General features: G+C 38.5%; 1 pseudogene; it reads right to left on the bottom strand.

Moving 5' to 3' along the window:
* The window catches only part of LOC140847604 (uncharacterized), a 195,087-nt pseudogene that overhangs the window by 48,507 nt on the left and 124,719 nt on the right, over positions 1-21,861 (bottom strand).

Raw genomic sequence — 21,861 nt, 5'->3', positions numbered from 1 at the left:
AGTACTACCTGGCAGGGGAAAGCCTCCAATTCGTGGCTTGTCATTCCTCCCGGGGGATGCACGTGATCCCGGATGAGCCCCCAAATGTAAGACCTACTGGCCTTATTCTGGTCAGCGTTATCCCCCGGTGAGAAAACGAGGGCCACGGCAGATCGATGCAACAAGCAAGAGGTTTATTATTTCAGCTAGCTGGTTTCCAAGTGTCTGCCCAACACAGCAGGTTTCAACAAGGACCCCGAGCACTCAAAGCCAAGGGTTTATATAGCATTTCAAAGCACTTAACTCATAGTAATTTTTCACAGCTACACATTATTTTTTCAAGTCATCATCCTGGGGTTAAGCAACAGCAAGATAAGACCACTCCTCAATTGTTAGGGCAGATGCGCATGATAAGCTTGGTATGTATGATTAGGTTCCCAAGGGTCACAGCTGCCCACAAGCCGGTGTTCATGATAACTTGTTTTCCAAGCCTTATCCAGATCCAGTTTTTCTTTCCAAGTCACATACTCAGAAAATGGCTTCTAGGCCATTAAGATGGCTACTCTTATGCTAAACTATTACCAGTCTTAGAAGGTACCTAATGGTTTTAAGTTCTAACTAAAACTACTTAAAGTAATAAGGAAAACATTTCTGCATGCTAAAGAATGTGTCTTTTGATAAAAGAAAGTAACTTTTTTGCAAAGCACAGGTGTTTATTTAGAAAGAAATCTAAACATAAGAAGAAGGATGTAGAAAGCTTTGGAAGAATTTAATAAGCTCATCCAATATATAAAATAGAAAAAAAATGAATTTTGGTATCTACTAAGCAGCAACAAATAAAATTTGTTTTCAGTTGAAAAGACAAAGCTTTCTTAAACTATTAGTCTGCTCTTAATGTTGAAAGATTGCAAAAGGCTTCCTAATTATTTTATCAAAGAAGCTTCTCATACTTAAAGTCTCAAAGAGATGTCTGAGTATTAAAGGAAATGACATCTTAATATTAAAAAGACTAAAAGCTAAAGTTTGCTAACAACTGTGTAATCTTCTTTATTTGCCTTTGAGGTGTTTTGTCATTCTGGTTAAATAGATTAGTACTGCTTCATAGCAACCTTTAATACTACATAAGCAAGTGCCAAATAAACTTTGTTCAGACAACTTCTTAAAATCACATTCAAAAAGTTACTATTACGACCAGTTAACAGTGATATGCACCAGAGTGCCCCTGGAACATGTCAGAGGAACATTTTTTTCATTGGAAAAACTATTTGAGTAATTTGGCTTATTTATCTGATATATACTTACCTGCTTAATTACCTGGAAAGCACTGTCAAGGGGAATGATGCTAAAGTTTGTTACTGAATGCTCTTTTGTTACAGAAATATCCGAATTTCCTAATGTCTACGGTCTTGCAGTAAGCTATCATCAGAACTTTAAATGTTGTCATTGTCACTCTTTTGCCATTTCTAGTCACTGTTTTATTACTCCTATACTAGTAAAGAACTGGATTTCAGCAGAACAGGTATTGGATACGTAGGATTAAGTGAACTAAGGAAGATAGTTTTGTGACTTTTTGTTTCAGATGTTGCTAATACAGTGTTTTAAGCTTTCTCTCTTAAGCTGACAACAGTTTCATGAATGATGATACATTTATAACCAGAATTGAAACATTTACCTTTCTCTCTACCTGCCCCCTTAAGAATTTAAGAGCTTTCACTAGTTTTGTTTAATGGCAGTATATTTATTTGTACAAGTTCAATAAGAATCTGCTTACCTGGTAAGAGGAACAATTAAAAACACATGTTATACTATAAAGCCTTTGACAGAATGTCATACCTGAGATAGGGGTGCATAAACTAAGAGATGAACAGCTTTAAGGAACTAAGGTTGGCTTTGTAAAGCCAACAAAGCCCCTTGGAAGAACAGGCCTGGTATCTTGCTTACATGGTTACCAGCAGCCTTACCAGGTGAGTAAGGAAGGTCACTTCCTGGCAGGTGCAGGAACTTCAAGAAGAGAGGAATTCCCCCAAATCTACAGGTACTGCAGGCAAAACCTGATGGCAAGGCTGGCTTGGCTATCTGGCCTCGAGAGGCCTTTAAAAGTTCAATCAGAAACTCCTTACAAAAAATTCCAGCAAGGGACGTTTAAAAGAGCCTATGAATCAATTGCTCTTCTTGCTGCACTTATGCAAATAATCAAGCCAACTCTTAATAGTTTTCTTAATCTGGCTAATTGTAATAAGAGTAAGGGTGATTTTAGAGAAAAGTGTTGTTTCAGTAATGCTGTCTTCTCTACACTAAGTCCTAATATCCAGAATTCTAGTTTCCCCATAATACCTTACTGTGTTTCTCAATTAGTCTTCATATTTCTAGTTGTCTTATTCAGCCATGCATTCTTAATCTCGTCCAGTTGTCCTTCCAGAATAGAAAATCCAAATCCAGATGTTGCTACTTGACCGAATAACCCAATTTGTTTTAACTCGCCTAGAAGCCGCAAAACTGCAAATAGTAACGGAAATGAAACCCAGAATAGAAGTGCCAAACTTCTGAGGCCCACTCAACTGAGCAGTGATGGAGACCTACCTGCACCCTTCACTGAACCCCCTCTCAGCACGAAGCAGCCAGAGCGGGCATTGCCCCTTTTCCCTAGCAGCAGCTAGGGTATCCATCTATAGAGGGGAGAATGAGACAGGGACCTTAGGCTTAGACAGAAAAGGTGAGAGCCTCTGGACAAAGCAAGGCAGGATATTTGCAATCAGAGCTAAGTAACTACATGCCGGAAGCACCGCCCCCTACTAAAACTATGTTGAACAATAAGCTCTAGAACCATTCTTCAGTGAGAAGAGTTAGTGTTCCCCGGTCAAAGAAGAGTAGCCCATGTTTCATTATGCTGATCATTTGTAAACATGTACAAGATTCACTTTCGCATACTAAAATGCACAGGCCTATGTGCTGTCTTCTCTCCTTCAGATCTGACTAGGTAATTTTGCAAGCTGAGCAATTGATGTAGCATGCAGACCCAGCTGTAGATGGCATAGTGAAAGGCAGGTTTCTTTAGCAAATAGACAATATCTCAGCCCACCTTAGAGGCTGGGCATGCAGTCTTATGATGTGCGCCTCAACCAAGGCGCCAGTGTCCCAGAGAAAAATCAAGGCAGCAAATTACCTTTAATAGTCAGGGATCCCTTGCCATCCTACTCCTTTCACTAACCCTTGGGCCCTGTATCATTAACAGGCTGGTCTAGATTTTCAGAGACCACGTGGACGCCATCCAACTGATAGTCTTCCATGCTCAACACAAGACCCTAGTAATCTTGTAACCTTTACACCATGTATCCTCAATAAACTGATAATTTTTATTAAAGATAGAATTAATACAGTCCAGCTAATGTTGTTAAGACAACAGTATCAGCCTTTATCTCCTTACGAGTGCAAAACTTTATTAGACCCATGATTGGGTCCCTTCTTAGGATCCAGAGAAAGGGGTGATTGAAAGGGCATGCTCCCAGATTCTATTTCAGTCAATTGGAACCGGGATCCTACCTCAGCCAATCAGGACCTGGATCCTATTTCACCCAATCCGAGCTTGGTCTCTCTCCTCCCCAGTGAGCAAAGAGCTCACCCACCAACATTAGACCCTACAGAATTGACCAGAGCCACGTCCTATCACCTCACCAACTACCCCTAGATCCAGCCAATCAGCCAGAGCCACGACCGTCACCCCAACAACTTCCCTAGAACCCCATAAAACCATTGTGGTACTGAAAATCGCTCTCCTTTGGCATCTTTCCACTGCGTTGCAGTGGATGAGAGATGGTGCTCGAGCTACCTCAAATAAAGTCTCTTTGCTTCTGCATCAGTGTTGACTCCTTGGTGGTCTTCTGGGATTTGTGACTTTGTGCAGACTATCTGGGGATGCTTACGGGATCCCAGAGACCCCACAGGTTCTCGCGACACAGAGGGCCCTGTGCCGGCTGTTGGGTGCACTCAGTTATCTGTCTGTTCTTGTCTACCTGTGTCTCACTCTGTCTTGATCTATGTCTCACAGCTTTTGTTCGTGAGCAGGCCTGCATAAGCCTGTAGGATTTCCAATCTGTATATGGGTCGGCATTGACTTAGGCGGACGCGCTGGCGGGTTGCTATCAGGGGTCTTTGGAGACATCCCTTGTCCCATTCTGGTGGACGACGTCCTCATCTGTGAGGAAAGGCGGCTGCTGCTGCAGTCCGACAGACCCTCAACTTACTTTCAGTTTTGTTCTGCGACCGCGGCCCATTCTTCTCTGTAGGCGCCTGTTTGTTGTTTGTCGTGTTTGTCTTAGTCTTCTTGACAGAAGAAATGGTAAAGACGCAGATGACACCCTTGTCTCTCATGACAGACCATTTTTCTCAGATGTTAGGGAGAGAGCTCACCATTTGAGCACAGACACCGGGAAGAGAAAATTGCCTGCTTTCTCCACCTCAAGAGGCTGTCCTTTAATGTTGGCTGGCTGCCGGACGGAACATTTAATCCAACCACTCTTTTACAGATTAAAGATATCAGGGGAAGAGCTATCAATCTCAGTGTGGAAGTGTAGAAGGGTCACTGGCAGACACTTTGTTCTAGCGAGTAGCCAGTTTTCAATGTTGGATGGCTGCCAGAGGGAACCTTATCATTATATGTCCATCTGTATGTTTGTGTGCCTAAGTGTGTAAATGAAAACAGCTTTCTAACGCCAGAGTGTATTAAGGAAATTGATTTAAAGACAAGCACTTGTGAAAATTGGCCATTCTAAAACTTCCAGAAAATTTGATAAAATGTTAAGCATTAATGCTAATTTAGCTTTGTCTGAGGCGCCATGTCCTTGTAGTTATCAGCTGCCTAAGTTTACCTAAGGTCATGTAAGTCGCTGTGATCTGCCAAATCTTTTAAGAATAAAATGCTAAAAGCTTGGCTTCCTCTGATTTCAGTAAATGTCTTGTAAGTAACGTAGTGTAGTTGTTGCGAATGAGTGAACTAAATGAGTGTGACGAGTGAACACGTCTAATTGTGTGTTACAGAGGGTATACCTACCTGCAGCAGGATAATCTTTGTAGTAACCTAACATCTTAAAGCTTTGCTAAGTTGATATACTTTATATTTAGTGAGAGATTGTGGCATAAAGCTCATAGTTACAGACATTGTAAAATGTTCATAAATTTGTCAATCTAAAGAATGCTAGTGTAACGGATTGCAATAGCCTGCTTCTCAGGGCTCACTAGAAATTGAGCTACCCAATGGTTTTAAGTTCTAATTCAAACTACCTAAAGTAATAAGGGAAACATTTCTGCATGCTGAAGGAAGTGTGTTTTGATAAAAGAAAGTAACCATATTGTGAAGTACAGCTGTTTATTCAGAAAGAAATTTAAATATAAGTAGAAGGTTATAGAAAGCTTTGGAAGAATTTAATATGGTCACGCTATATAAAATTCAAGCAAATGAATCTCGGTATCAAGCACACAGCAAAATTAAAATTTTGTTTTCAGTTAAAAAAACAAAATTTTCTTAAGCTGTCAGTGTGCTCTTAATGTTAAAAGATTGCAAAAGGCTTTCTAATTATTTTATCAAAGAAGGGTCTCATGCTTAAAGTCTCTATGAATTGTCTGAGTATTTAAGAAAATGACATCTTAATATTAAAAAGACTAAAAGCTAAAGTTTCCTAACAACTGTGTAATCTTCTTTATTTGCCTTTGAGGTGTTTTATCATACTGGTTAAATAGATAAGCATTGCCTCACAGCAACCTATAATACTACTTAAGCAAGTGCCAAATAAACTTTCTTCTGACAACTTCCCAAAATCAAGTTCAGAAAGGTACTACCACCACCAGTTAACTCTGATATGTTCCAGAGGGCCCCTGGAACATGTCAGAGAATTTTTTTTTTCATTGGAGGAAGTATTTGTGTAATTTAGCTTATTTATCTGATTTATACTTACCTGCTTAATTACCTGGAAAGCAGTGTCAATTAGAATAATGCTAAACTTTGTTACTGAATGTTTTGTATTACAGAAATATCAGAATTTCCTTATGTCTACTGTCTTAAAGTAAGCTCTCATCAGATCCTTTACCATTGTCATTTATATGTTTTTGCCATTTATTGTCACTGTTTTATTACTCCTACACTTGTAAAGATGTAGACTTCAGCAGATGAGGTATTAGTTACATAAGATTAAGTAAGGTTAAGAAGATGATGTTGTGAATTTTTGTTTCAGATGTTGCTAATAAACTCTTTTAAGCTTTCTCTCTTAGGCTGACAGCAGTTTCATGAATCACAATTCATTTATAAGCGGAATTGAAACTTTATCTTTCCTCTACCTGATCTCTCCAGTATTTCAAACTCTCAGTGACTATTTTTATATTTAATGGCAGTATGTTTTTTTGCATAAGTTCAATAGGAACCTGCTTTCCTTGTAATAGGACCAATTAAAACCCTGGTTATACTTCCAATGCTTTGACTGGAACGTCATACCTGAGAGACATGTGTGTAAACTCAGATATGAACAGAAAGCTTTAAGAAACTAAGATTGACTTTATGGAGCCAACAAAGCCCCTTTAAAAAACTGGACTGGTACCTTGCTTACAGAGTTTCCAGCAGCCTTACCAGGTGAGTAATGAAGGTCATATCCTTGCAGGCAAAAAACATCAAGAAGAGAGGAATTCACCCAAATCTACAGGTGCTACAGGCACAACCTGATGGCAAGTCTGGCTTGGCTTTCTAGGCTCAAGAAGCCCTTAAAAGTTCAATCTGAAATTCCTTACAAAATGTTCCAGCAAAGCATATTTAAAAGAGCCCATGTAATCAATTGCTCTTCTCGCTGCACTTATGCAAATAATCAAGCCAACTGTTAATTATTTTCTTAATCTAACTACTTCTAATAAAAATAGGGGTGATTTTAGAGAAAAGTATTGTTTCAATAATGTAGTCTTACCTATACTAAATCCCAATACTAGTCATTGAGATGAAAAGTTGATCCAGAATTCCAGTTCCCTATAATGGCCTGGCTAATGCCCCTATTGGGCCCCTTAATAGTTTGTAGTTTACTCTTAGTTGCCCCTTGTGTCCTCAGGTTCCTCCAACAGCAGCTAACCTAGATGAGCCAGTGGCCACCAACCAGATGTTACTTCACTGTTATGCACCTCTTCCCACTGAACCCCCTCCTTCGGCCTAATACCAGCCTCAAACCCCCACGATGCCCCTTGTCAGCTGGATGTAGCCAGTTTGAGTTGTCACCCATTATGACCAAAGGCTGGAATGTTAGGCCAGAGAAAGGAAAAAACAAGGATATGCAAACAGAACAGAGAGATGCCATAGGGGGAGAACAGACCAGACCCCAAAGTCTGTGCAGTATATGGAAAGGGGACAACTCTCCCTGAATTCCATCCTGATGTGTCAACTAAGACCCGGATGTCAGCCTCTTCCCTCTTGGAATGAAAAATGTTTCTAGTTGACTATTATGTCACCATTAGCAATCATACCTTTCAACACCCCTTAGGATAGCTTGCCCACTCCTCCCCCTCCCAATCCCTTATAAGCGCCCCACATCCCTAATCAGGTGTGACTTCTCTGGCCTCTGACAATAAGGCCACAGAACCTCACCTGGGCATATTTAAATAAATTACCTGGCCCTTTGTTACCTCTCTTTGCCTGCTTATTCTGGCTAGAATTTATCTTACAGTTTTGATTGTGGATTATGCATTTACTTAAAAGCACAATCGATAGCTAAACACAATCTGAATTTTACAGTTATAAATTACCTCTTATGTAGACAGTTTATTTTATTATAGGGACATGGGGCTTAAATTATTTAAATCACACATAATTTGTGATCAGAAAATTCAGAGCAAAACTATACATGGGATTCTTCTGTTGATTGAGAAAGAAAGAAATGATGAGGCGGTTGATTGATGTTTGATTCAAAGACTTTTAAATATACTTTCTGAATTGGATGTGAGTAATTTCTTAAGTTTTCTTATATTGAAGTGAATTGTCAACCTAATAATGTAAAGCTAGATTTTAACTGAGTTTCTTTAATTGCTTCTCAGATTTACATAGAATCTTTTGAGAATGAATTACCCAAAGAAACAAGGAAGGTCTATCTATGCAATAGAGGGAAGGAACTTCGTGCAAAACAAGAGATATTTGGAATGAAGATAACGATTAATAGTTCTGTGATTCATAGAGCCTATTATTCAATGCCCTGGGTAGACATTGCCTTATAGTAAGGTCTAATAGTTGTGGCCCAATGTATTTTCGTGTAATAAGCTGTACCTGTTTGCATTTTGTGTATGTGTAGACATGCTTTTCGGGGTGACACTTAGAAAGCTTCACTAATATTTTTGGTCACTTTTGCTTAAGTTTTTTTGTTTTTCTTAATCTTTTCAAAGAACCAAATTTTGGCCAGTTGATGTTTTCACATTTGTTTTCTCATTTCTCTTTGCCTTGAATTCCATGCTAAAAGTTACTTTCATCATTTGGTTTAGGTTCATATTGATCTTTTCACTGTGTCTTCAAGAGCAGGGTTGAGTTTCCATTTTTACACCTTTTTAAAACTATATTCAAACTATCAACTTTCCTGTAAATAACATGCTGGCTGCATTCCTTAAATTTTGTATCTTGTAATCTTCATTTACATTCATATTAAAGTATTTTTGAGCTTCCCTTGTGACTTTTTCTTTAATACAGTTACTGATAATTGTGTTATTTAATTTTCACACATTTGTATGGATTTTATATTATTTCCCTTTTTCCATTTTAACACCATTGAAATCAGAGAAAATGAATCAGAAAAATCACACACTTTGTACAATTTCAGTACTTTATAATTTGATGACTAACAAGTCTGATACAGTCTATTCTGTGAAATGTTCCATGTGTGCTTAAGAAGTATGTGTATTCTGCTGTTTGTGGTGGAATGCTCTTTTAGATCTTATTACTTTTAGTGTTGCTCAAGTGTTTTATTTATTTAAGGATCTTTTTGTCTCGGTGTTCTATTTCTTTTATATCTTGCATATGTCCTCCTGTGTATCATACATATGTGTGCCATGTGTTCTATACACACACACACACTCATGTGTACATATATATGTATATATATATATACACACACATAGGGTATTCAAGTCAATAGCCATGATTGTTGAATTACCAAGTTATCTCTGTTTTTCAGACCTATAATCAGTTACTTTACAGTTTTGTGGTAGTTATATTAAAAAGTCAACTAAAGATTACATTGGGTTTATACATTTTATATTTATAGAATGTGGTTACTAGATTCGCCCAATTGTCAAATCCCCACCACATACCCCATTACAGTTAATGTTCATCATCATAGTAAGATGCTATAGAGTCATTACTTTTCTTCTTTGTGCTATGCTGCACTTCTCTGTCCCCCTTAAGTTATGTGTGCTAATTGTAATGCCCCTTATTCCTGTATTCCCTCCCTTCCCAAGCACACTTCCAATCCCATCCCCTTTGGTAACTGTTAGACCACTCTGGGGTTGTGAGCCTGCTGCCATTTTGTTCCTGCAGTTTTGGTTTGTTCTTATGCTCCACGGATTAGTGAAATGATTTGGTACTTTTCTTTCTCCACCTGCCTTATTTCACTAAGTATAATACCCTCTAGTTCCATTCATGTTATTGTGAATGGTAGGATCTGTTTTCTTCTTATGTATGAATAATACTCAATTGTGTATATGTATAACATCTTATTTATCCATTCAACTACTGATGGACACTTAGGTTGCTTACATTTCTTGGCTATTGTATATAGTGCTGCAATAAACATAGGGGTGAATATGCCTTTTTGAAACTAAGATCCTGCATTATGAGGTTAAATTCCCAGGAATGAAATTTCTGAGTCAAATTGTATTCCTATTTTTAGTTTCTTGAGGAACCTTCATAATGCTCTCTACAATGGTTGAAGTAGTTTATCACTAACAGCAGTGTAGGAAGCTTCCCCTTTCTCTGCATCCTCACGACCACTTGTTTCTCGTCTTTTCAGTGCTGGCCATCCTAACTGATGTGAGGTGATATCTCATTGTGGTTTTAATTTGCATATAATAATAATTAGTGAAGTGGAGCATCTTTCCATGTGTCTGTTGGCCATCTGAATTTCATCTTTGCAGAAGTGTCTGTTCATATTCTCTAACCATGTTTTAATTGGATTATTTTCTTTTTAGATGTTGAGGATCATGAATTCCTATATATTTTGTATGTTAACTGTTGCTCTTCAGCAACAAGAAGGCGGGGGCACAAGCAGGACCAGCCTGTTATCCCGCGGGTGAGCAAAAGGGCAAGTGTCGGCAGCTTGGACACCCTCTCCTGAGATCCGGGGAAAAACAAAGCCACACCAAGCCAGGAGATGTCTCAGCCTCAAGGATGCAGCAAAACTCAGCTTTATTCCATCAGAGGCTTAGTTATACAGGGGAAGATAAGGAAGTAACAGAATCCAATGGAAATTATCTCATCTGTCACTAGGGTCTTTAGGCAGGTTTTGGGTTAGGTGGGGAGGCGGAGTTAGGGCCAAGAGCATGCACACAGAAAGCTAGTTAGGGCATGAACACAGAAGTAATGAGGGAGGATGGAAACCTCCAGTCTGCGGCCATCACAGGCCTAAAAGAGGCAAAAGGTCCCAACATTAACCTCTTATCGGATATGTCTTTTACAAATATATTGTCCCATACTGTAAGATGCCTTTTTGTTTTTCTGATGGTGTCCTTTGCTCTACAGAAGCTTTCAAGCATGATGCAGTACCATTTCTTCATTTTTATTTTGTTACCCTTATCTGAGGTGATGTGTTCTGGAAAAAATTGCTCATGTTTATATTCAAGAGATTTTTGCCTATGTTTTATTCTAAGAGTTTCATGATTTCATGACTTACATTCAGGTCTTTGATCCATTTTGAGTTTCCCTTTGTATATGGCCTTAGACAATAATCCAGTTTCATTCTGTTCTGTGTAGCTGTCCAGTTTTGCCAACATGTGTTGGTGAAGAGGCCGTCATTTCCCCATTGTATATCCATGGCTACTTTATAATATATTAATTGACTATGCATGCATGTGTTTGTATTTGTATCTGGGCTCTCTAGTCTGTTCATTGGTCTCTGGTCTGTTCCTATGCCAGTCCACAGAGTATACTATTATTGGACAATTGTTGACATACAGTCTCATATTTATTTCAAATATACAACACAATGAGTGGGTCAGTAGTTCCTCATGTTATTAAGTCCTCACCCCCTAAGGTGCAGTTATGGTCTGTCAACATAGAGAGATGTTACAGAGTCACTGGGTATATTCTCGCTGCTGTTCCTCCATCCCTGCGACCAATTGATATTACAACTAAGATTTTTTCAGCCCTTTTATCCTGCTCACCCTTCACCTTAAACAGCCCCACAATCTTTTCATTTTATTTTAGTTTGTCCTTATATTACAAAATAAGTGAGGTCATACCATATTTATCTTTCTCAACCTGGCTTATTTCACTTCCCATAATACCCTGTTGTTGCAAAAGGCAGAATTTCTCTCACTTTTACTGCTTAATAATATTCCATCAGGTATATGTACCACATCTTGTTCATCTATTCATCTATGTTTTCTTCCAAAGATGGATATTTTAAGTAACGCAGTGATAAATAAAGGGGTGCATGGTATTTTTGAATCAGGGATATTCTTTTGTTTGGGTAAATTCCTAAGAGTGGATTTAATGGGCCCAAAGGCATTACTGTTGGATTTTTGAGGAACCTCCATACTGCTTTCCACACTGGCTGCACCAACTGACTTTCCCACCAACAGTGTGGGAGGGTTCCTTACTCTTCACATTCTCCTCAACACTTGTCATTTCTTCTCTTAGATATTAGCCATATAGATTGATATAAAGTAATATCTCACTGCACTTTTAATTTGCATTTGCCTGATGGCAGAGATGTGGAGCATTGGTTGTATACCAGTTTGTCATCTATACGACTACTTGGGAAAAACGTCTGTTCCTGTCCTCTTTTTTAAGATGGGTTATTAGATTTTCTGGTGTTGAATCATAGGAGTTCTTTATGTATTTTGTATATCAATCCTATTCCAGATAAGTCATTCATGAATGTATTCTCCCATGCTGGAAGTTTCCTTTTTCTATTGATGGTGCTGTTTGCCACACAGAAACTTTTGAGTTTGATGGCATTACACTGTTCATTTTTATTTTGTTTTCCATGGCCAAGCAATGTGTCCAGGAAAACAGTGCTCTTGCTTCATTTCAAGATAATTTTGCCTTTATTTTCTTCTAAGGGTTTTATGGTTTCATTTCTTACATTTAGGTCTTTGATCCATTCTGAGTTTACTTTCATCTAAGTTGTCAGTAATCCACTTTCATTCTCTTGCATTTAGCTTCCCAGATTTCCCAACACCAGTTCCAGAAGAGGCTGTCTTTTCCCCATTGTATATTTGTGGCTCCTTGTCATATATCAGTTGACACATGTATGCATGAGATTACATGTGGGCTCTCTATTCTATTCCATTGATCTGTGGTTGTCTTCTTGTGCCAGTAGTATATTGTTTTGATTATTGTTGGTTTGTAGCAGATCTTGAAGTTAGAGAGCATAATCCCAAAAGCTTTGTTCTTTGTTCTCTCATCTTTCATTAAGAAGGATGGTCTTAGCTCTCTTTGAAATGTTTGGTAACTTTCAGCTGTGAAGCCATCTGGCCCTGGCCCTTTCTTTCTCTCTCTCTCTCTCTCTATATATATATATATATATATACACATATGTATGTGTATATATAGAAACAATATATATATTTATATAAAGAAACTACATATATATTATATATAGAAACTATGTATATTTATATATAGAAACTACATATATTTATATATAGAAACTACATATATATATATTACCATGTAATTTTTTTCTTTTATTTTGGTATCATTAATCTACAGTTACAGAAACAACATTGTTACTAGCTGCCCCCCTTCACAAAGACCCCCCCATATACCCCTTCACAGTCACTGTCCCTCTGCATAGTAAGATGCTGTAAAATCACTACTTGTCTTCTCTGTGTTACACAGCCCTCCCTATGACCCCCACATACTATACATGTTAATTGTAATGCCCTCTTTCTTTTTCCCCTCCTTTATCCCTCCCTTCCCACCCATCCTTCCCAGTGCCTTTCCCTTTGGTAACTATTAGACCATTCTTGGGTTCTGTGATTCTGCTGCTGTTTTGTTCATTCAGTTTTCCTTTGTTCTTATACTCCACATATAAGTGAAATCATTTGGTACTTGTCCTTATCTCCCTGGCTTATTTCACTGAACATAATACCCTCTAGCTCCATCCATGTTGTTGCAAATGGTAGGATCTGTTTTATTCTTATGGCTGCGTAATATTCTATTGTGTATCTGTACCACATCTTCTTTATCCATTCATCTACTGATGGACATTTAGGTTGCTACAATGTCTTGGCTACTGTAAATAGTGCAGCAATAAACATAGCGGTGCATCTGTCTTTTTCAAACTGGAGTGCTGCATTCTTAGGGTAAATTCCTAGAAGTGGAATTCCTGGGTCAAATGGTATTTCTATTTTGAGCATTCTGAGGAACCTCCATACTGCTTTCCACAATGGTTGAACTAGTTTACATTCCAAACAGTAGTGTAGGAGGGTTCCCCTTTCTCCACAACCTCGCAAACTTTTGTTGTTGTTTGTCTTTTCCATAATGGCCATCCTTACTGGTGTGAAGTGATATCTCATTGTGGTTTTAATTTGCATTTCTCTGATGATTAGCGATGTGGAGCATCTTTTCATGTGCCTGTTGGCCATCTGGATTTCTTCTATAGAGAGCTGTCTGTTCAGCTCCTCTACCCATTATTTAATTGGATTATTTGCTTTTTGTTGAGGCATGTGAGCTCTTTATATATTTTGGATGTCAATCCTTTATCGGATTTATCATTTATGAATATGTTCTCCCTAGGATACCTTTTTGTTCTATTGATGGTGTCCTTTGCTTTACAGAAGCTTTTTAGCTTGATATAGTCCCACTTGTTCATATTTGCCTTTGTTTCCCTTTCCTAGGGAGATATGTTCATGAAGAAGTCACTCATGTTTATGTCCATGAGATTTTTGCCTATTTTTTTCTGAGTTTTATGGTTTCATGACTTACATTCAGGTCTTTGATCCATTTGGAGTTTACTTTTGTGTATGGGGTTAGACAGCGATCCATTTTCATTCTCTTACATGTAGCTGTCCAGTTTTGTCAGCACGATCTGTTGAAGAGACTGTCATTTCCCCATTGTATGTCAATGGCTCATTTATTGTGTATTAATTCACCATATGTGTTTGGGTTAATGTCTGGAGTCTCTATTCTGTTCCACTGGTCTGTGGCTCTGTTCTTGTGCCAGTACCAAATTGTCTTGATTACTGTGGCTTTGGAGAAGAGCTTGAAGTTGGGGAGCGAGATCCCCTGCACTTTATTCTTCCTTCTCAGGATTGCATTGGCTATTCGGGGTCTTTGATGGTTCCATGTGAATTTTTGAACTATTTGTTCCAGTTCACTGAAGTATGTTGCTGGTAATTTGATAGGGATTGTATCAAATCTGTATATTGCTTTGGGCAGGATGGCCATTTTGATAATATTAAGTCTTCCTAGGCAAGAGCATGGGATTAATTTCCATTTGTTAGTGTCCTCTTTAATTTCTCTTAATAGTGTCTTATAGTTTTCATGATATAGGTCTTTCACTTCTTTGGTTAGGTTTATTCCTAGGTATTTTATTCTTTTTAATGCATTTGTGAATGGAATTGTTTTCCTGATTTCTCTTTCTACTTGTTCATTGTTAGTGTATAGGAAAGCCACAAATTTCTGTTAGTTAATTTTGTATCCTACAACTTTGCTGTATTCTGATACCAGTTCCAGAAGTTTGGGAGTGTAGTCTTTAGGGTTTTTATGTACAATATCATGTCATCTGCAAACAGTGACAGTTTGACTTCTTCTTTATCAATATGGATTCCTTGCATTTCTTTGTTGTGTCTGATTTCCATGTCTAGCACCTCCAGTACCACATTGAATAACAGTGGGGAGAGTGGGCATCCCTGTCTTGTTCCCAATCTCAGAGGAAAACATTTCAGGCTCTTGCTATTCAGTATGATGTTAGCTGTGGGTTTATCATATATGGCTTTTATTATGTTGAGGAAGTTGCCCTCTATGCCTATTTTTTTTGAGTATTTATGATGAATGTATGTTGAATTTTGTGGAATCCTTTTTCATCATCTATGGAGATGATCATTGTGGTTTTTGTCATTCTTTTTGTTGATGTGGTGGATGATGTTGATGGATTTTTGAATGCTGTACCATCCTTGCATACTTGGGATGCACTTGGTCATGGTGCATGATCCTCTTGATGTATTCTTGAATTCAGTTTCCTAATATTTTGTGGAGTATTTTTTTCATCTACATTCACGAGGGATATTGGTCTGTAGTTTTCTTTTTTGGTGGGGTCTTTGCCTGGTTTTGGTATTAGGGTGATGTTGGCTTCATAGAATGAGTTTGGGAATATTCCTTTCTCTTCTATTTTTTGAAAAAATTTAATGAGAGTGGGTGTTATGTCTTGTCTGTATGTCTGATAAAATTCTGAGGTAAATCCATCTGGCCCAGGGGTTTTGTTCTTGGGTACTTTTTTGATAACCAATTCAATTTCATTGCTGGTAATTGTTCTGTTTAGATTTTCTATTTCTTTCTGGGTCAGTCTTGGAAGGTTGTATTTTTCTAGGAAGTTTTCCATTTCTCCTAGGTTTCCAAGCTTGTTAGCATGTAGGTTTTCATTGTATTCACTAATAATTATTTGTATTTTTGTGGGGTCCGTCGTGATTTTTCCTTTCTCATTTCTGATTCTGTTGATGTGTTGACTCTCTTTTTCTCTGAATAAGTCTGGCTAGAGGTTTATCTATTTTATTTTCTCGAAGAACCAGCTCTTGGTTTTATTGATTTTCACTATTCTTTATTCTTCTCAATTTTGTTTATTTCTTCTCTGATCTTTATTACGTCCCTACTTCTGCTGACCTTAGGCCTAATTTGTTCTTCTTTTTCCATTTTCGATAATTGTGACATCAACTATTCATTTGGGATTGTTCTTCCTTCTCTAAATATGCCTGGATTGCTATATACTTTCCTTTAAAGACTGCTTTTGCTGCATCCCAGAGAAGTTGGGGCTTTGTGTTGTTGTTTTCATTTGTTTCCATATATTGCTGGATCTCCATGTTAATTTGGTCCTTGATCCATTGATTACTTAGGACCATGTTATTAAGTCTTCATGTCTCTGTGAGCCTTTTTGCTTTCCTTGTACAATTTATTTCTATTTTTATTCCTTTGTGGTCTGAAAAGTTGGCTGGTAGGATTTCAATCTTTTGGAATTTACTGAGATTATTTTTGTGGCCTAGTATGTGGTCTATTCTGGAGAATGTTCAATGTGCACTTGAGAAGAATGTGTGTGCTGTTGCTTTTGGATGTAGAGTTCTATAGATGTCTATTAGGTCCATCTGCTCTAGTGTGTTTTTCAGTGCCTCTGTGTGCTTTCTTATTTTATGTCTGGTGGATCTGTCCTTTGGAGTGGGTGGTGTGTTAAAGTCTCCCAAAATGAATGCATTGCATTCTATTTCCTCCTTTAGTTCTCTTAGCATTTGTTCCACATATATTGGTGCTCCTGTATTGGGTGCAAATATGTTTATAATGTTTATATCTTCTTGTTGGATGGAGTCCTTTATCTTAATGCAATGTCCTTCTTTATCTCTTTTTACTTTCGTTATTTTGAGGTCTATTTTGTCTGATGCTAGTGTTGGAACACCTGCTTTTTTCTCTCTGTTGTTTGCATGAAATATCTTTCTCCATCCCTTACCTTTTAATCTGTGCATGGCTTTCAGTTTGATATGTTTTTGTAAGCAGCATATAGATGGGTCTTGCTTTTTTTGTCCGTTCTCTTACTTTGTGTCTTTTGATTGGTGCATTCAGTCCATTTACATTTAGGGTGATTATTGAAAGATATGTACTTATTGCCATTGCAGGCTTTAGATTTGTGGTTACCAAAGGTTCAAGGTTAGCTTGTTTACTACCTTACTGTCTGACCTCACTTGCTTATTGAGTTGTTATAAACACAGTCTGATGATTATTTCTTTCCCTTCCTTTTCGTCCTCCTCCATTCTTCATATGTTGGATGTTTTGTTCTGTACTCTTTTTAGGAGTGCTCTCATCTAGAGCAGTCCCTGTAAGATACCCTGTAGATCTGGCTTGTGGAAGGCAAATTCCCTCAACTTTTGCTTGTCTAGGAATTGTTTAATCTCTCCTTCATATTTAAGTGATAATCTTGCTGGATACAGTATCCTTGGTTCAAGGCCGTTCTGTTTCATTGTATTAAACATATCATGCCATTCTCTTCTGGCCTGTAAGGTTTCTGTTGATAGCCTGATATCATCTGTCTGATGATAGCCTGATGGGTTTTCCTTTGTAGCTGACCTCTTTTCTCTCTCTGACTGCCTTTAATACTCTGTCCTTGTCCTTGATCTTTACCATTTTAATTATTATGTGTCTTGCTGTTGTCCTCTTTGGATCCCATCTCTCGGGAGTTTTGTGTGCCTCTGTAGTCTGAGCAACTATTTCCTCCCCCAGTTTTGGGAAGTTCTCAGCAATTATTTCTTCAAAGACACTTTCTATCTCTTTTTCTCTCTCTTCTTCCTCTGGTACCCCTATGATGCAGATATTGTTCCTTTTGGAGTGGTCACACAGTTTTCATAATATTGTTTTATTCCTGGGTCTCCTTTTATCTCTCTCTGGTCAGCTTCTATGGGTTCCTGTTCTCTGGTTTCTATTCCATCAATGGCCTCTTTCATCTTATCCATTCTGCTTATAAATCCTTCCAGAGTTTGTTTCACCTCTGTAATCTCCCTCCAGACATCTGTAACTCCCTCCAAACATCTGTAATCTCCCTCCAGACTTCATCCTTTAGCTCTTGCATATTTCTCTGCATCTGTGTCAGCATGCTTATGATTTTTATTTTGAATTCTTTTTCAGGGAGACTGGTTAGGTCTGCCTCTGCAGATCCTTTCTCATGTGTAACTCTCTTGGACTGTACCAGATTTTTTTGCCTTTTCATGGTCATAGCAGTGGCTGTATGCAGGTTGTGGGTGTGTCAGCTGGGAGAAGAAAATCCTTTCCTGCTTGCTGGATTCCTTGCCCTTCTCCACTGCCTGTGATGGTTACCCACACTCCTGAAGCAGCCACCGGGTTAGTCCCCTAAGCTTCTGTGGATGGGGTGTCCGTCAGAGCTCTGTGGAGACTTGCTAGGAGTGACAGGCATGCCAGGTGCACTCCTCTGTGCTAGCGGTGACCCTCCCAGGCAGCTGTATAGCAGCGGTGGTCTTTGGGTCTGGCTTGGGCAGCTGTGAGTTGGGCTGGGATTCCGGTTGGCTGCTGGGAGAGCACCTGCTCCCTCTAGCTCCTCTGTAGGTGCACATAGGGCTCTTCCATGTAGGCTTCTACCAGGCTCCTCCAGCTTCACTGCCACTGGTGCACACAAGCCATGCCCGGGCTATTCAGTCATGCCACTGTGCGTTAGCACAGGCCTCTCCTGCAGTGCATGGTTCTGCTCTCAGTCCCTTCTGGCGCTGCCGTCCCCAGCACACATTGCCACTCTTCTGCTACTGGGCTGGTATGTTGGGGTCCACACCAGTTGGAGGAACAACTGGCAGGCTGCTTAGTGCTGGGAGGGACTTCAGAGCTGCACTGCCAACCCAGGGTTTAGGGAGCCTAAGTTTCCCCAGTATTTCCAGCTGCCGGGAAAGTTTGTCCAGCTATGTGGTCCCTGTCTCTTTAAGACTTGCAGAAAGCACTCGCTTTTCTTTTGTCTCAGGGGCACTGGTTGTGAAGACCTGCCCACAGATTTTACTTTTCTGTTTCTCTAATATCAATCACCCCGTGCACCTTGTGTCTTCATTCTGGGTGCAGATTTCTAGAGCTGGTTGTTTAGAAGTCGTGGGCTTTCACTCCTCCCCATTCTGACTCCTTTCTTCCCAGTAGGTTTTGGGGTGGGGGAGCATTCAGATCCCTCCTGGCACAGCTTATATCTTACCCCTTTGTGTGATGTTGATTTCTCACAGATGTAGATGTATCCTGGCTGTTGTACTACATCCACTGGTGTCTCTTTTAAGAATAGTTGCATTTATTGTATTTTCATAAATATATATGTTTTGGGGAGGAGATTTCCTCTGAACTACTAATGCCACCATCTTCCCGTGATGTTACCATGTAACTTGAACATACTGAAAACATAAACTCCACCTCACCAACTGGCATGCTTTTATCTATTTGTTGTGTGTGACTGCCATGACTGGGACCTCCAGTACTATGTAGAATAGTGAGAAAGTTGTGAGACTGGACATCCTTGTCTCGTTCCATATCTTGGAAATTTTACAGCTTTTTGCCATTGAATATGATAGTAACTGTGTGTATGTCATATATGGACTTCATAATGGTGAGGTGTGTACCCTCTGTAACCAATTTGTTGAGAATTTTTATCCAAGATTGGATGATGAATTTTGTCAAATGCTTTTCAGCATCTGTTGAGACAATCATGTGGTTTTTATCATTGTTGTGTTGGATGACATTGATTTACAGATATTGTACCATCCTTGTAATTCTGAAGTGATCCTGCAAGGTTGGATGGATGATCCTTTTGCTGTATTTTTTCATCTGTTTCACCCATGGTTTGTTGAAGATTTTGCATCTATATTCATCAGTGATATTGGTCTACATATTTCTTTCTTGTAGTGTATTTGTCTGGTTTTGGTGTGAAAGAGTGATGCTGTTCCCATAGAATAAATTTGGCAGTGTTCCCAACTCTTCTCCTTTTTGGAATACTTTAAGAAGGAAGGTCTTAGCTCTCTTTGAAATGTTTGATAACAATCAGCTGTGAAGCCATCTGGCCCTGACCTTTTGTTTCTTGGTCGTTTTTTGATTACCATTCAATTTCATTACTGCTAAAGAGTCAATTGAGATATTGTTTCCTCTTGGGTCCACATGGGATGGCACTGTTATTCTAGGAATTTTCCCGTTTCTTTTAGATTCCCCAATTTGTTGGCATGTGTTTTCAAATAGAATAATCTAATCTTTGCATTTCTGTGGTGTCCATTGTGACTTTGTCTTTTTTTGTTTCTGTTTATTTATGTACTCTCTTTTTTTTCCCCTGGAGAAATCTGTTTAAGGATTTGTCTCTTTTATTTTCTCAAACAACCAGCTCTTTGATTCTTTTTCTATTGCTTCATTCTATATATTTTTATTTCTGCTCTGATCCTTATTATATCCCTCCTTCTAATAACTTGGTTGTCAGTTCTTCTTTTCCTAGTTTTTTAAATGTTCAGTTTGTACTCTTTATGAGGGATTGTTCCTCTTTCTTGAGGTAAGCCTGTATTGCTGGGTGCTCTTCTCTTAGAACTACCTCACCACATCTCACAGGTTTGGAGCTGTTGAGTTGTTTTAATTTGTCTTAATGTATTGCTTGATCTCTGTTTTAATTCAGTCATTGATCCTTGATCACATAGAAGTACGGTGTTTAGCCTCTGTGTGTTTTTCGGCATGTTTGCTTTCTGTGTGTAATTTATTTCTAGTTTCATACCATTGTGGTCTGGAATCTACTTGATGTAATTTCTAACTTTTTTAATTTATTGAGGCTTGTTGTGGCCTATTTCATGATGTGTTCTGGAAAACATTCCGTATTCTCTTCTGAAAATTTGTGTATACTGCAATTTTTGTGTGGCATGTTCTGTAGAGATGTTTTTAGGTCATCTTATCAAATGTATGGCTCAGAGCCTGTTTCCTATTTATTTTCTATCTGGTGGATCTGTCTATTAATGTGAGAGGTGTGTTAAAGTGTGTAAGTTGCAGTCTATTTCCCCCTTTATTTCTGTTAGTATTTACTTGTCTTATATATTTAGTTGCTCCTGTGTTGTGTGCATAGATTTCATAATTGTTATATGTTCTTGTTGGACTGACCCCATAATAATTATGTAATATCCACCTTTGTTGTTACCTCCTTTGTTTTGAAATCTATTTTCTCCGACACAAGTACTTCTAGTCCTCCTTTTTCTCCCTATTTTTTTTTTTTACATGGAATGACTTTCTTTCCATCCCTTCACTTTCAGTCTGTATATCTTTGGGGATTAAATGAGTTCTGTAAGTTTCATATAGACGTGTCTTAGTAATTTATCATTCTGCCATGCCATGCTTTCTGATTGGAGCATTCAGTCCATTTACATTTAAGGGAAATTTTGTACTTATTGCCATTTTTTTTTCTTATTAAAATGTTTTACTGGGAAGTCTAGATTCACATGCATTCATAGGAAATAATATGGAGAGATCCTGTGTATCCTTTACCCAGTTTCCCCCAATGGTAATACCTGGAAAACTAGTTTCATTTCATTGACATTGTTGATACTGACATTGGTGCAATCCACCAATCTTGTTCAGATATTCTGTTTTACTTGTACTCACTTCTGTGGATGTGTGTACTTAGTTCTGTATAATCTTATACCATGTATATGTTTGTGTGCTCACCACCATAGTCAAGATATATAGCACTTCCTTCATTGCAACCATCCTTCTTGCTGTCCCTTGCTAACCACATCTACCTCCTCCCCATGCCTTGCTACTAACCCCTGGCAACTAGTAATCTGTTCTCCACTTCTAAAACTGTGCCATTTCAAAATGTTACATAAATGTTATATAATTGGAATCATACAACGTTGGGGGGTTGTTTCTTTTTCACTCAGCATAATTGTCTGGAGATCCATTCAGCTGTAGTGTGTATCAATCAATGGCTTGTTCATTTTTATACCTAATTAGTATTCCAT

Source organism: Manis javanica, unplaced genomic scaffold (assembly GCF_040802235.1).
Source record: "Manis javanica isolate MJ-LG unplaced genomic scaffold, MJ_LKY HiC_scaffold_24, whole genome shotgun sequence".
NCBI lineage: Eukaryota > Metazoa > Chordata > Mammalia > Pholidota > Manidae > Manis > Manis javanica.
Note: the sequence above shows the minus strand (reverse complement) of the source record. Positions and strands in the feature narration are given on the sequence as shown.